This window comes from Pygocentrus nattereri, chromosome 4 (assembly GCF_015220715.1).
Source record: "Pygocentrus nattereri isolate fPygNat1 chromosome 4, fPygNat1.pri, whole genome shotgun sequence".
NCBI classification, from domain to species: Eukaryota; Metazoa; Chordata; class Actinopteri; order Characiformes; family Serrasalmidae; genus Pygocentrus; species Pygocentrus nattereri.
Window position 1 is genome coordinate 17,281,725 of NC_051214.1, and position 5,000 is coordinate 17,286,724.

The following is a 5,000-nucleotide window of genomic DNA, read 5'->3' on the forward strand; positions in this document are numbered from 1 at the left end:
AGAGAAAATAAGAGAGAGAGAGAGACTCACAGAAACAGAGAGAGACAATAAGAGAGAGAGACAGCAAGAAAGAGAGAGAGAGAATGAGAGAGAGAGAGAAAGAGAGAGAGTGAGAGAACAGAGAGAGAGAGAGAGAGAAAGAGAAGGAGAGACCGAATAACAGAGAGACAGAGAGAGAGAGAGACAGAAACAGAAAGAGAGACAATAAGAGAGAGAGACAGAGAGAGACAGAAACAGAGAGAGAGACAATAAGAGAGAGAGACAGCGAGAAAGAGAGAATCAGAGAGAGAGAGAGAAAGAGAGAGAGAGAAACAGAGAGAGAAAGAAAAAGAGAGAAAAGAGAGAGACAGAAACAGAGAGAAAGAGAGAGAGACAGAAACAGAGAGAGAAAGAAAAAGAGAGAAAAAGAGAGAGAGAGAGTCTCTCTCGCTCCTGATCTGTAAAATAGGGTATGACAGCATGGCTGTCAGTCACGCTGAGTGTTGATGCTTCTGTGTCTCCTGACAGCACCTGAACCAACGTGCACCAACCTCCTGTTGGCCTGTTGACAGACCAGCAGAGCATCAAAATAAAGCAGAGCTGCACTGGTTCTTCAGGCGACAGCTTTGGGGGAGAGTCCAGGTGGAACGATAATTGAATAAATTCACATTATGTAGATGAACCTGCCTCACACCTAAACTACAGAGGCTTTTGTATTCAAAGGTGTTGTTGTAGTTTGTCTCTGTGAATTTGTTAACATCCTTTTGGGTGTGAACTCCTGTAACAAACTTAAGTTCCATGTTAGCATTAAAGCTTCTAGTTTAAACTCAGTTAGTGGCTGCTCAATGCTCAGAAACAGCGCACTGCTGGCTGTAATCCAAAAGCTACAGGTTAAATAATGAGAGTTTGTGGTGTTTATGAGGTTTTGATGTTTGATGGTTTATTTATGGACCCTGATATTGGCATATTTTAATGGATCATGCGTTGGCAAAAAATATCTTGATCCAGTTTCCATCCCATCTTACTTCATTTGTACTTTCTCCACTTCACTGTTGTACAGATGCTGTAAGCAAACATTTTCCACAGTGTGTAGCAGTGAGGACGTAATGCACGCTAATCAAAATGTGAAATACAGGGGGTATTAAACCCCTGCAACCCCTAAAGCTGTCAGGGCCCCAATAATTATTACACATTTCTATAAACTAAGAATAACTCAGCCAGTTTCCATTGAAGTCCCTGTAATTAAAATCTATAGTATGTAATAAACATACTAAGGGCTAAGGGGTTAACCTCTTGGACCCCCTGAATGTCTGAAAACTCTGAGGGGTCTAAATATAATGTTTTGCTGTTTGCCAGAAAAAAATTGATGCTGTAATTCAAAGTCAGAGAAACATCCTTATTTAGCCTATTTCAGTGATATTCAGTGAACTAACAAGAGCTGCAGCACTGCTCTGCCTCAGGGTGGCGCTGTTGCTGTCTGATTTATCCAGTTGGTCTTTGAAATATGCCCGATATTTTACAGTATGCCATAGAATATTTGTGAACTTGAAAACTTGGCCAGTGAATTGTTGCTCAGGACAGCAGAGGAGATGTGTAAGGTCTTCATTGGTGTGTGGAGAAGCTCATCACCAAACCACAAAAGAGCATTTTTGAAAGATGAATTATTAAACCAAACATTTTGTTGCAGGCAAAGTGAGCATCAGCGCCACCATGACAAGTGACACTGAGTAGCCAGCCAGCATCAGACCCACCGAATGCCAAGGGGTATTTCACACACTGAAGGTAATCAGGTGGTCTAATGTGATGCTCCTGAGTGACACAGCTGCTGGCCCTGATATCAGGAGATCACAGGTCCCTTCTGTGGCTGGGAGTATTATGAACCTCGCGCTGTCTGGGTGGTAAAGATGACCCTCCCTCTCCCCGTCACTCAAGTGTCTGTTAGCTGACATAACAGAACTGACACTCTCCACCAAGCATTTTGAGCTGTTCAGTGACGTTAGCAGCAGTTTGAAAAGATGTGGTAGCGGCCTTCACATGACTCAGAGGAAGCGTGCACTAGGTACCTCCTAATGCTGATAGTATTGTGTAATTAAGGGAAACCCAGCTAGTGGGTGGAGCTGGACACCATTAAATGATCGTTTAGATGAGATGCACCCGGAATTCCTGAGGGCTCTGGATGTTGTAGGGCTGTCTTGGCTGACACACCTCTGCAACATCACGTGGACAACTGGAGCGGTCCCCCAGGAATGGCAGACCAGGGTGGTGGTCCCTCTTTCCAAGAAAGGGGACCGGAGGGTATGTTCCAACTATCAGGGGATCACACTTCTCAGCCACCCGGTAAGGTCTATGCAGGGTTACTGGAGAAGAGAGTTTGACCGATAGTCGAATCTCAGCTACAAGAGGAACAATGCCGGTTTCGCTCTGGTCGTGGAAAACTGGACCAGCTTTTTATCCTAACCAGGGTCCTGGAGGGTGCATGGGAGTTTGCCCAACCAGTCCACATGTGTTTTGTGGATTTGGAGAAGGCATTAGACTGCATCCCTTGGGGGGTTCTGTTGGGAGTGCTCCGTGAGTACGAGGTGAGGGGCTCGTTGTTTCAGGCCATTCAGTCCCTGTACAAACGGAGCAGGAACTTGGTTCATATAGCCCAGCAGTAAGTCAGATTGGTTTCCAGTTAGGGTTGGACTCCACCAGGGCTGTCCACTGTCCGATTCTGTTCATAACTTTTATGAACAGAATTTCTTGGAACAGCCAAGTGGCGGAGGGTGGCCTCAGGATTTTATGTCTGCTTTTTGTGGATGATGTGGTCCTGTTGGCGTCATCAGGCCGGGACCTCCAGCTTTCTCTGGACCAGTTTGCAGCCGAGTGTGAAGCGGCTGGGATGAAAATCTGCACCTCTAAATCTGAGACCATGGTCCTCAGTTGGAAAAGGGTGCAATGCTCTGTCCAGGTCGGGAGTGAATTCTTGCCCCAAGTGGAGGAGTTTAAATATCTTGGGATTTTGTTCACGAGTGAAGGATGGAGCAAGAGGTTGACAGATGGATTGGTGCAGCGTCTGCAGTTATGTGGACCCTATACCGGTCTGTCATGGTGAAGAGAGAGCTGAGCCAGAAGGCGAAGCTGTCAATTTACCAGTCAATCTACATTCCGACTCTCACCTATGGTCACGAGCTTTGGGTAATGACCGAAAGTACGAGATCGCAGATACAAGCAGCCAAAATGAGTTTTCTCCACAGGGTCGCCAGGCTCTCCCTTAGAGATAGAGTGAAAAGCTCAGCGATTCGGGAGAAGTTTGGAGGAGAGCCGCTGCTCCTCCACGTTGAGAAAAGCTAGTTGAGGTGGTCCGGGCATCTGGTAAGGATGGCCTCTGGACGCCTCCCTAGGGAGGTGTTGCAGAAATGTCAGACGGAGAGGAGATCCCGGGGAAGACCCAGGACACGTTGGAGGGATTATATCTCTTGACTCTTGGGAACGCCTCAGTATCCCTCCGGAAGAGCTGGAGGAGGTGGCATGGGAGAGGGAGGCCTGGGCCTCTTTGCTTAGGCTGCTGCCCCGCGACCCGGATTCAGATATGCGGATGCCGATGGATGGATGGATGGATGGATTAGATCAGAGCAAAAATGTTGAATTAAACCAATCCAGAATAGTCCAGCAATCAACTGAGAACAATAAAGAACATCCAGTTGACAGAAGCCAAAACCAGCCTTTAAAGAAAGGCTAGAGGTCAGCAGTAAGTCAAAACAGTAAGAAAGTTGTAAGATTTGCACCGATATCAGTGTTTTTTTCACCAGTTGATCTAAGTAGAACACATGCTGTTGTTAAAGTTAAAATGCTGAGATCTTAAAATGTTTTAAAAACATTAGATTTGATATACAATGTGCATAATATCATGTGGAGTCTCTCACAGGTGCACATGGCTGGTGTTGTGCTGCTTTTAGCCAAGCAGCTCACATTGGTAGCTTTTGTGTGTCCAGCAATATGTGGACTTCAGCTAACTTTGCTGAAAGCTGCACTAGTGTGTATGTGGGTGTTTCACTGCCCTGATGGGTTAAATGCAAAGGTCTAATTGTGTGTGCAAACACAGTTGGCTGATGGTTCTAAATTCAATTAAATTGTGAAAAATAAATGTGAAAAGTACTGTAATGTAATAAATGTATTACTGTAAATAGTTTTATAATTTACTGTAAAATTCCAGTGTTAAATTTATAAAATGTAACCAATTACTTTCATGTGTGGTCATTATGAATTCATATAATAATTATCTGTTATATTATCTGTTAAAACTCTTTCATTAAGTCCAACTAAAAGATTACAATGAATTAATATTCAACTTATTTGTCAACCAGCTGTTAATAACTAATTTACAGAAGACCCGTTATGGATCTTGTTATAGATACATGTTATAGATACATTTATAAAACATTTCTAAGCTTGCTAATAAATTGTTTCTATTTACTGTGTCATTATTAATTGCTTGGCAGACTAGAGTCTCACCTTGTAGTGAGAAGTCTTCATTTGTTTTCCTGTTCAGAACAGTTAATCACACAAAAACACAAACCCACAGATTAGCTTTTCAGCTTCAGTAAATAATGTTCTTTGCAGTGTTAAATAAAACACATTATTTTTAATGAACTACTTTATTATTGAAGAAAAAGAGATTTTTTATTGTATTAAAAGCCTAAATGACCGTCTCCTCTGCACTCGTGTTGTTTTAAAATCAGCTGAAATGTTGCATAAATTATAGTCCTGTTCTAGCCTGGTGTGTTTAAGGACCCTCGTGCTTTTTCTGCTGTCACAAACATCAAACACAATTGACCACAGTGGGCCAGGTATCAGTCCATTAACGCTGAGTCTGCTGGGCAGAGTGTATTGGGTAGAGTTATAAAACCAGACCTCTCGCCACTTGAGGTTGCCTTGGTGGCGCTTTGGTGTGGACAGACCATTAATTGACTCCTTGGACAATAGCAGAGGACTTTCAATTGGGAGGGGACAAGGCAGCATCGGCCTTCTGAGCTTGCTGG

The 5,000-nt window shown here is 43.7% G+C and overlaps 1 protein-coding gene across 1 annotated transcript in view; it reads left to right on the top strand.

The window, feature by feature from the left end:
* rcan2 (regulator of calcineurin 2) overlaps nt 1-5,000 on the top strand; it is a 139,127-nt gene that overhangs the window by 76,204 nt on the left and 57,923 nt on the right. The gene's annotated exons all lie outside the window — the stretch shown is intronic.